The 11,196-nt window shown below is 46.9% G+C and overlaps 1 protein-coding gene across 1 annotated transcript in view; it reads right to left on the bottom strand.

Annotated features, from left to right (window-relative positions):
- Positions 1-11,196, bottom strand: part of LINGO1 (leucine rich repeat and Ig domain containing 1) — a 675,027-nt gene that overhangs the window by 206,473 nt on the left and 457,358 nt on the right. The window contains exon 3 of the mRNA XM_081207713.1: positions 9,752-9,861. The gene's annotated coding sequence lies outside the window, so the exon portion shown is untranslated. The remainder of the gene's footprint in view (positions 1-9,751; positions 9,862-11,196) is intronic.

Raw genomic sequence — 11,196 nt, 5'->3', positions numbered from 1 at the left:
GGCAGCTCTGTTAGTCTTTTGCAGCACAAACAACAAAGAGACTCCAGGAACCTTGAAGGCAAAGTTAAAGTGGCTAATGGTGCCTTACAAAGCCATTTCTGGCTGCAATCTTCAGGCCTACTCAGAAGCAAATCCCACCCAATTCATTAGCTGTTTTGCATATAGACCTCTGCTCCCAACTGACAAGTTATATGCACTCAGAAACAATGAAGGATGCTTCAGAAGAAAGAAAAGGGAAGAGGCTCCTGTTTAGGACAGCAGTCATTACATGTCAATGAATGTGTAAATGATGTGTATTACAAACAGTGCTTTTTTCTGGGGGGATGCAGGAGGACGCATACCCCTAAACATTTTGTGAATCTAAGTTTGGCCTCATTGAGGGACAGTATTTCAATATGAGTAGGAAATGAGAGTACTCCTAAACTTTTTTTTTTTAAAAAGCACTGATCTTATACTCTCCAACTGCCCTGAATTTCCAGTGTGTATCTGAAGAAGTGTGCATACACACGAAAGCTCATACCAAGAACTAACTTAGTTGCTCTTTAAGGTGCTACTGGAAGGAATTTTTTTATTCTGAATTTCCAGGATCACCAATTCAGCTGCCATGTTTTTCCCCTTTGCCTGGAGGAGTCCCAATTAAGCTGCTCTTAAAGGAGCAACGGGCCTGCAGCTCACTTCCCGTTTTTTGCCTGGCCTGGCTGCAGTTTTGCCCAGGGCCCTTTCAGAGTAACTTGGCTCCCCATCTTCTGCCCCTTTGCAGAGGGGAAGACCTGGGGGGGCATGGGGGCTGTGTGTGTGAGTGAAGGCATTTTCAAAGTCTGCCGCACCTGGCAGGAGAGGAGAGGGGAGAGAGCGCTTTCAAAATAGGAGCCTACCCTGCTGAGAGCATGGAAATGTCATTGCTCTCTCCCCTTTACACTTGCTTCCTCCCTCCCTCCAATTCCTCCCCATTCTGCTTTTTGGATCTTTGGTTAGCCAAATTTGATTCCCTCCCAAGTGTCTCTCTGCCCATGAAATGCCCCATTTTGGGGATATATACAAGCTCCCCCTGGCAGAAAGACCACTGTCCGATGTTTTCACAGAGCTGTGGAAATAAAACAAAACTGCATAGATTCATCTTATTCAGACACCTGAGAGAGTGGTCTCTGACACCATGAGAATCAGAGAGTCCTTGGCCAAAATGCAGAATTCAATATACTTTTATGCATAGTCTGCCACGTGAAATTTCTTTGACAACAGCCAGTGGATTCTGGCATCGCTTGGCAGGAGCACTGCTAGAGGGATGGACCTAGGCAGGAAGAGGAGTCAAGCTGCAAGCTCATCCTTTCTCTTGGGAAGACATAGCCAGTGGTCAGGGTAGGTTTGGGCCTTTTCACAGGGTATCCTGCCCCATGCCAGTCTCTCCTTCATGCCCAGTGGCTTGTTCTGAGCCATCCAACTCAGCCTTCAGCAAAAATTAAGTTTCACACCCCCCCTTAAAATGGCATGCCCTGCTTCAGAAGTCTATGGCGGCCTGTACCTGTCTCCATCTCAATATGCCCCATTTGGCTCAAAGTTCAGCCTCATCTGGTGCTGAGAATCCTGGCCTTTAAGGTTAATGGCAGCAAGTTCCTAGTCCTCATGTAAGCAGCTTTAGTGAAGAAAGGAGAGCAGGTCCAGACTGAGCTGCGCCAGGAAGGGCAGTACTTGTGGGCTTCTGTCCACCCCTGCAAAGCAAAGTGGTCAGTGAGGGAGGAGTAACTCGGAAAAGACATATGGAGAGCCCTGTCCGGCATTCTGTTTCTAATAGCCACCAGCAAAATAAACCAGCATTCAAGTGCAAACCCATGAAAGAAAAAGGAACGGAACAGTGGAAATATTGTCTCTAGGAAATCAGGCAGGTGATCCTCTCAAGACTTGGCAGCTCAGGAAGGGAGCAATTTCCATTTCAACCTGTATTAATTGCAATTAGTGCTTTTTCCATTCTTCTGCAGTTCTGTTTCTGCCAAATGCTACACTGTTTGTCTCATTGCCCACTATTCAATGTACCTTAAGCTGCACAACTATTTATGTAACTTGCTTTCATTTCAATGTAAAGGAAACCTCAAAGCTAGTAAAAAAAAAAACCAAACCGCCATCACTAATTACATATTGTTCATGGACTTCAAAACAACAAGAGCTGTTGAAGAAATACTACTCCTATTTGCTTGACTGATTTCCATTTCTGACCACAAACATGCAGATTGCAGCAATCCACCTATAGATGGATCAGTCTGTTTCTGACCAACAGTATGTCAGTTTCACATGCATGCATTCATAATTCTATTCCATTCCATAACCATATACCAAAATGATGTTTTATACACATTTTGAGCCAATAATCATTTTGCAACATTTCCAGAATGCAGAAAACTACATTTTGTTCCATGTATCATTCTGGGAGCTGCAACAAGTCAGTTTTCAAGTTTTACCAAGAATGAATTCCTCAAGCATCCCTTTCCACCAGCTCCCCTCACTGCCAGTCATGTCTGAGTTATGGGACGGGATGGCAAAAGGATGGCTTGACCTGGAATTGGCAAACACACACTGGCTGAATGACAATACCAGGAACCCACTATCTGTTAATGTTCTGATGATGAAGTGCTAAGATGATTGGCGATCATTAGTCCTCTTCCCTATGGCGCCTGCACATCAAACACACTCCATCATGCTGATTATAGCTGCAGAATGTGTCATGGGCATGAAAAATGATGGGAAGGATATATCCATGAGAACACCAGCAGATCAAGAGGTGTTCCTCTATAAAGCTGTTCTGTGAGCGTCCTAGCTAAATCCAACCCTATCACGATTGGCTCACTCGTCAGTAGAGTTACGTAATTTTCATTCAAAACAATCCCATCAGAGCACCATCTCCAACCATATTAGGACTACTGATGTAATCTCTTGAAAGAACCTACTGGCAGAGGCGTCTTTCCTATTGGGCTTACTGGTGCTTTGCGCCAGGGTGCTGGCCTCTCAGGGACACCCCAGAGAGTGGGGAAGCTGCGCGGCTTCGCCGGCCAACTCCCCTTTCCCTGCATGCCTGCCAGCTGCGCCTTGCCAACTATATGGCTGGTGGGCATGCAGCTTCCTTCCCAAGCCTCTGTGAGAGGAGAGCGATCCCTGCAGGGGCTTAGGATGGAAGCTACACCCTGGCTGGCATGCAACTCTCTCTCTCTCTCTCTCTCTCTCTCTCTCTCTCTCTCTCTCTCTCTCTCTCTCTCCTGCCTTGTGGGAAGAGGGGGGCAGGTGATTTGTGAGGGGGAAGCGGAGTGTGAGGAGGAGGAAGGAAGAAGAAGAAGAAGAAGAAGAAGAAGAAGAAGAAGAAGAAGAAGAAGAAGAAGAAGAAGAAGAGAGGGCCCCCCACTCGCCCCCTTTCTTCCTCTGGCTATGGAGCCTCCTAGCTGGATTTGCAGCCCTACTTGCAGGGTCCCCTTGCCCGTCCTGTTCAGCTACATTGAGCCCCAGCCACGAGTAGCAGCAGCTGCTGCCCTGGTTTCTTTCTCTCCCTGGAATTGTGCCCTGTGTTTAATGTTACGGGCAACTCTATCCCGGGGAAGGGAAGCCTCCTCCCATCGCTCTTCTTCTTCTTCTTCTTCTTCTTCTTCTTCTTCTTCTTCTTCTTCTTCTTCTTCGGGGGTGGGCTCCTTCTCCGCCCTCCCAACAGGGTCCCTAGGGGTTGTAAAGCAAGCCAGACCATTTAGCACCAACCCCACTCATTCCAGCAGCTGGCCATCACCCACTCACTCCAAGCCCTGCGAAAAATATCTCACCATTACTACTACTACTGCCCTCCCCCCATAGATATCAGAGTGGCTCACAGCCTGAAACTACGGTATTAAGCACATGCTAGAAACTAGAACAAAGGCAAACCAAACCAAGCCAGCAACGCTCCTCCTCCCTTATTTGTGAAACAAGCCTGTTAATTGCCTATCCAACTAAAAAAAAAGGCACTGAAGGTTTTTTAGATCAATGCAAGCTAAAAAGCACTGCAGGGGGTTGGGCTAGATGACCTGCAGGGTCCCTTCCAATTCTACGTTTTTATGAAAAACACACACGCACAACTATGGTCCCTCTGCAGTCCTCGCCCCAAGCAGCTGTGTGTGAGACTTGCTCCCCAGAAAGTGTGCCTTGTCTTGCTACCTGTGGTTTTTGGTCTCTCGTCAGCCCCCTCCCCCCAATCTATTCATATTCCTTTCTCCCTAATCTCCAATATTATATTTTCCTCTGGCTGAGACTTAAAAGAGCCCTAATTCCCAACTGTGTTTCTTGCTGCAGTCTTGCTACTGTCTACTCAGAAGTATTAGATTCAGCAGGGCTTACTCTCAGGTAAGTGCAGTTAGGGCTGCAGCCTTTGTGACCCAAGTTTTGGGTCCTTTTTAGGTTCAGGATGTCACTGCTTTACCCCCACCCCCACCCCCCACAATATTTGAAAATGTCAGCTTTGTACATTCAGTTTCCCTTTACCTTTAAGGCATTCAAGAGACCTCCCCTCTGCCTGGTTTTGTGGTTTCCACTCTGACTATTGAGCATGCTCAGTTTTGGGAGAAGAGTGTTAAAGTATTTTCTTTGAAGGATTGGTCAGAAAGCCCCCATTAGTGTGATTATTAGTATAGCACCTATGATTCAAGAAAACGCTGAATTTGTTGTTTCTGAATGAAGCTCTCTGGGTGAATTTGGGCCAGTCATAATTGCTCAGCTGAACCAACCTGAAATGGGCAGAGGGAGGGGACCTTTGAAGTGGGGAGAATGGGTTCACCAAAGTGTGTTCCTAATCATGGCTTTGTCTACCACTGCTGCTGCTAGAGCTGGGAGGGGGGATTTTTTTCAGCAGACAGCTGCATTCCTTTATGGGCATCTTTCTGGGGAGTATAAGGTGCTGGTGGGTGGGGTCACAGGCAAAAGCGCGTGGAACAAGAAAGTAAATTTCTCAGTAGGCCTCTTGACACACACACACCCTCCCCCCATCCAGATATGCAAGTAGAGTTCAGGTTTATCGGAGTTCAAGGATGCCCTGTAGCCAGGTAGAAACACCCAAGGAAAGTGCAAAGCAGGGTCAGGAAGGGGTGTGGCCTGGGGAAGAAGAGGTGTGGCTTCAGATGGGGTGGGGGAGACTCATGAGGGCCAAACAGAGAGACTTAGAGCAGTGTTTCCCAACCACTGTTCCGCGGCACACTAGTGTGCCGCGAGATGTTGCCTGGTGTGCCGCGAGATGTTGCCTGGAGGGAGGCGGGCGAGTCGGGCGGCGAGAGGCGGGGCGGCGGCGGCGAGGAGAGGCCGCCCAGCGCGGGGCTCTCGCCGTCTGCCTGCCTGGCTGCCTGCGAGCTCGGCGGGCAGCGCCTCCGTCCGCAGCGCCCGCCTCGCGGCTCTCATTCCCTGCCCCTGCCAAAGCTCACCCAGCCAAGCCGCGCTCTCCTTCCTGCCTCGCTTTGCTGCCTCCTCCCCCCCCACCCCCAAAGCTTGGAGGTTCCCCGGCAAGGGGGAGGGGAAAAATTGAAACTTACACTTTCGTGCGTCCCTCCCGGCGTGACGCTGCGCGCTGACGTCACGGGGCTGTAATGGTGGTGTGCCTCGAGATTTTTTTCATCAAACAAGTGTGCCTTTGCCCAAAAAAGGTTGGGAAACACTGGCTTAGAGGGCCACGTTCGGCTGCTGGGCCTGAGGTTTCCCAACCACATATTTTTATTTATTAAATGTGTATACTGCCCTTTATCCGCAGATCTCAGGGAGTTCACAACATATGTTACAGGAAACTCTGTTCCACCACAGAGATGGACTGAGCAGCCTCATTCTGTCCCATTTCAGTTTCAGCTACAGTCAATCAGGGCCGTCTTTAGCATATGCACCACCAGGGTGCAAAGATCCGCCCAGCGCCCCCAAATTTAGTTTAGCCGTCCCCAGAATTTTTGTTGGGGGGGGACTCAAAGTTGTTGAGCTTTTTTGGGGGAGGGGAAATCCAAGGTTGTTGAGCTTTCTTGGGAAGGGGGAAAGAAAATCGCTCACCTGTAACAATGACGCAATGGAAATAACTGCTTTTGTTTCCTGACTCGTTTGGAATATTTGACACTGCGGAGTAACAGAGCGATGGAGGAGGGGGCGGGGAATTTCGCTCCATTGCTTTTCACTGCCGCTGATCAAGAGGGACCAGTATACAGTAGGTATACATTTGGCATCCCCCAGAATACATTTGGCGCCCGCCGGAATTCAGCGCACGGGTGCACCGCACCCCTTGCACCCCCGGGGTACAGACGGCCCTGCAGTCAATCCTACATCAACTCCATCCCATGTTGGTGAAGAATTTTAACGGTACATGTTGTGTGCACTTTTAATGAAAAATATTAATTTATCAGTACTTTTCAGCCCATTTGTTCACAGTTCATACCAATTTTTTTAAACAACAACACATATTTTGGGGTGTCACTTCTGTGCCCCAAAACTGCACAACAAAATCCGGAGAAGGGTGTAGCCCAAATGTGAGATGCGTTCTGATCCACGAACCAGTTTGGGACCAAATTTCTCCTCCACCGTTACCCTGATGCCAGTGGTTCTCCTCTCAGCCCTATCCAGACAGATAGAATGTACGCTGCAAATCATAAAGTAGCCTGCTCATTATACTTGCACACGAGGCATATTAAGCCTGCCTAGGGAGAACATGGCGCAAGGACTAAAATACGTCACGTGTGAGAGTTGTTTCTGCTGGTTCATCCTTCAAAGTCCCCATACTGCTTTCTTCTTCTTCACTGCAATAGTAACAGAACTAGGACATTGCCTTTCCTCTGACCCTAGGACAGAATCAATGATACCTTTTGGAATAAGATTTGGTGCAGGACATTCCTAGAGGCTCCCACTGGGAACACTAATAACTACATTTCTCTGCTTCTAACATAGCTAGAGATCACAGCACCTTTTGCTAACATAAACCAGATGAGTCGTGCTCCAGTATGACTTCCCAGCCTTAGCCCCCAACTTGCTGTGGAGGGGATGCTTGAATCATCCTGATGTTTTTCATTAAGGAACTAAATTTTGTTCTGCATTGAAAGATCCCTTTGTTCCCTCCAGAGAGCTGTCATGCTGAGAAATTGCCTAAGCCCAGTCAGCTCTGATGTTTGCTGTCTCACGCACCACCTGCATCAAGCTGACAGTTCACAGATTTTAGTCTAGGATTTGGTATGTACTGTACAAACCACAACCTGCTCTTGTCTCCTTTGACTGTCCTGGGAAGAGAGAGGCTGGAAGAAGAAAAGAGAGGCTGGGAGCAAAAAAAGTGTGTGTGTGTGTGTGTGTGTGTGTGTGTGTGTGTGTGTGTGACTGTAACAGAGACATCTTGCACAGCTCAGCAGTGAGAGGGCTCACTTTATTTGTTGTTCCTGTTGAGAAAGGAAGCCTCCGACTCCCATTGCCCCCTGCAGAAAGGCACAAGGAGACGCCAAGCCACACTCAATTGGCAGAGGAGAGAGGAATACACACAAGGTCTACCCTTCACCCGCTTAACACCGCCTTTGCTGAAAAGGCAACATACATAACCAGAGCCAACCAAGGTCCACTGCAAATTTTCATTGGAAAGCTCCTGCAAACATTATCTACCGGTACTTCCATTACAATAATCACAAGATGAGAGCCTGTGGCCTCCCAGAAGTTGCTGGGCTATGTAGATGCGAGTGATGGGGACTAAAGCAACACCTGGAGCGCCACAGGTTCCCCCCCCCAAAAAAAAAACTTAGGTTGAATCTCTGATTCCTGCCCTCAATCACTGCAGGGTTGAAAATGAAACATTCTGGTCCAATAGATGGTACATTTCTGACCCCAGGTGGGGTGATAACATTCCTAATGTCCATCAAATTAAAATCTCCACTAAAATTTCCCTACAGGCAAAGACATGGCACACTGAAAAGTTGTTGCTTCAACATCCCTCTAGTGAGCTAGTTTTCTACATGTTTTCAGTGCAGGGAAGCATTTGACAATGGTCTTCCCTGTCTTTGCTTGAAAACAGCATCTCCTCCCATTGGGTCCCCAGACACTGCTAGACTACAACCCACATCCACCTACAACCAGCCCTGCCAATGGCATGGGACGGGGGGAGTTGTGGTCCTCCAGCACCGGGGGGGGGGGGAATCTGCTCCAGAATGCTGCATACTAGTCAACTACCATTGCATTCGGCCACAAATTTGGACCACAACCACGTTATGTAGAATGAAGTAGCAGAATGCTGGACTGTGGTCATACAGTATTTTGAATGCACTTACCCAGAAAGAACTCCCCGTACAGTGGTACCTCAAGTTACAAACACCTCAGGTTACAAACGCTTCAGGTTACAAACTCCACTAACCTGGAAGAGTTACCTTGAGTTGAGAACTTTGCCCCAAGATGAGAAGGGAAATCGTGTGCCGGCGGTGCAGTGGCAGCAAGAGGCCCCATTAGCGAAAGCATGCCTCTAGTTTAGAACAGGTTCAGGTTAAGAATGGACCTCCAGAACGAATTAAGTTCGTAACTACAGGGACCACTGTATATGGCAAATTAACACATCAGAGTGGGGGGGGAGGTTCAGTATAATCATCTGCCAGATGTGTTTGTTTACCACATTCAGAGACTTTTTTGTGGGGAACATTCAATAATATGACCAGACAAACAGCCTGTGGTACAGTTCAAAAGTATTTAGTATTATTATTATTATTATTATTATTATTATTATTATTATTATTATTATTAGAAATTATATACTGCCCTATACTTGGAGGTCTCAGGGAGGTTCACAGAATAAAATCAGAATATAAAACCACAAAATACATAATCAAAATAAAAACAACAACAACACAACAAAATGTCTTTTAAAGTGCACTTCACTCCCCTTTTCCATTTCTCAGACATTGAGAAACCACCCCTAGTCAAAGTCTTGCATAACCAGGTGCAGGTGGGTGGGAACCAGAAGTGATATTTGTTTGAAAAGGCTTGTGAACTTGGTTCTCGTACCGATCGCCTATTCCTGGGCTAAGCCTATGGTCAGAGGTACATCTGCTCAGAGAGCCTCAAGACTGGTGGTGTTCTTTTGCAGCTGTATTCTGCAACAAGTCATAGACGTAATGGCCATGAATTTATGGTCCATCCCCTGGACCATCCACACATCATTCTGATTTATTAGTTGTTATGCAATACTTCTACAATGTTGTTGAGTTATTGCTGTTTGAAGGGTCACTTTTGCAATATAACACAACAAAAATGGGGGAACACAAACACCCCAGACTAGAACATTTGGGGCATGAAAAGTTATAGAAAGTTCTGGGATATATATGCTCTGATGGGAAATGAAGCAGGAAGACCACCCTGAATCCACTGTACTGAAAGTGGGACACACATAATTGCCTCAATACCATCGTGAGCACATATGAAACACACAACAGAAAGGATGCCCACTTCAGCCACTGTTTTGCACCTGGCTCTGTCTAGTAGATCCCAGGATCCAGTAAAAACCAAAGTAAACGACCCAAGCCTGGATTAGGGGTAGCCAACGTGAAGTCCATCAGGTACTGGTGAAATGCAGCTCTCACCACCCCCGGCTCAATGGCCAAGGCTGAGGGGAGATGGAGTCCACCTGGCAGGTACCACATTTGCCTAGAACAGATGCAATGCCCTCGCTTTGATTAATGCAGACAAGTCCACAACATGAACGAGGTAACATACAGTGGAGCTTTCCATGTTTCATCTAGTGTCATGTGCTAAGAGAAGAACCCTCACTTACCCAAGGAAGATCGTGTCAGGGTGCAAGCTGATTGGCTTCTAGGGGTGCAGATCCTCAGTGGGTGTGATTCACAGTGGGTGTGATCCTCTCCTTTGCTTTCCAATCATGTGCTGAGGAGAAAATGTCATCACAATTAGAATTTTAAGAGATTACAGCTGCAATGAAGTAGACAAGGGAGGTAGCAGCAATTTTAATGCAAGCGTTCTCGAAGATGGCGTTTCTCCACCCAAACAAAATAAAACTGCAAGTCTTCTTGGATCACTCTTGAGTTGGAAAGCTGTGATTAAAGCTGCATGGAATGAAAGCAATTGAAGCAAAGTCAATAGCAGGATCATTGGTGGAAAGAGGCTGAGAAAATTGCAATGCAGTGGAATGATTAGCAGAGAAATCCTAACCCTCAGATTGACTGGATGGAGGATGTTAGGGTGGAACAGCACCTTGTTGTACTCCTGTATTGAGAGCCCCAAAATATATACCACTTGTGTTGTTTCTGCTGGCAATAGCCCCCAAAACAGAACACTATGTGTCAGAGGAAATATTGGATCTGCTGAATCCATAGTCCCCTCCAGAATGGGGCCCATCAACTTCACCAGGCTTGAGTTGGCACACTGAAATCCCCACCAGCATGTTGACCAGCAGAAGTGACATCTCACCCAGCACTTCACTTTTGCATTGTTCTGTAAATTATTTTATGCAGAGATTGTTTCTTTATAATATCAGTGGGTACATGGCTGAGCTTACCTCCTCACCATGAGGTGGCTCACAGCTGTGTGTTCTTTCCATTAAACATTTCTCCCCCACTTCCTGATTTAAAAAAAGCTCCATGAGAGGAGTTGCATTGGGACATCTTCCCCTGGACTTTGACAGGCGCCATGAAGGTTGTCTACCAAGTGCCTGAGATCAGTGTGTTTGCTGATCAGGAGTGCAGCTGACAGGACCATAATGGGCTTCCCACACTTGAAAGCCCATCTGAAGAATTCCAAGAAGTGAGGGCACTTGGGAAGGCTGCATCAGATGATTTGTAGAATGAAAGGAAGGACATTCACAAAATCCTTTCACCACCTTAAAGATAAGGTAAGCACAACAGAAGCCCTGCACCCTATCTGTAAGAATTTCACTTTAAAAACATCTCTTGAATGCTTCTCAGATTCGGTCTCTATTTGTGTGTTAATTGATGGGCAATGGTGGTGGTGGTGGGGAACCATGGAAGGAATTTTCAGCATAAAAATATCCATATATATTAAACAAGATTGCATTTATTTTAGGAATGTTTAATGAATGCACATGTAGGCACAGATGACAACATTCCAATAAACAAGAGGAACTAAAAGATTAAGTAGAATCATAGAATCATAGAATCATAGAGTTGGAAGAGACCACGAGGGCCATCGAGTCCAACCCCCTGCCAAGCAGGAAACACCATCAGAGCACTCCTGACATATGGT

Source organism: Podarcis bocagei (genome assembly GCF_964188305.1).
Source record: "Podarcis bocagei genome assembly, chromosome: 9".
In the NCBI taxonomy this organism is placed as follows: Eukaryota; Metazoa; Chordata; class Lepidosauria; order Squamata; family Lacertidae; genus Podarcis; species Podarcis bocagei.
Note: the sequence above shows the minus strand (reverse complement) of the source record. Positions and strands in the feature narration are given on the sequence as shown.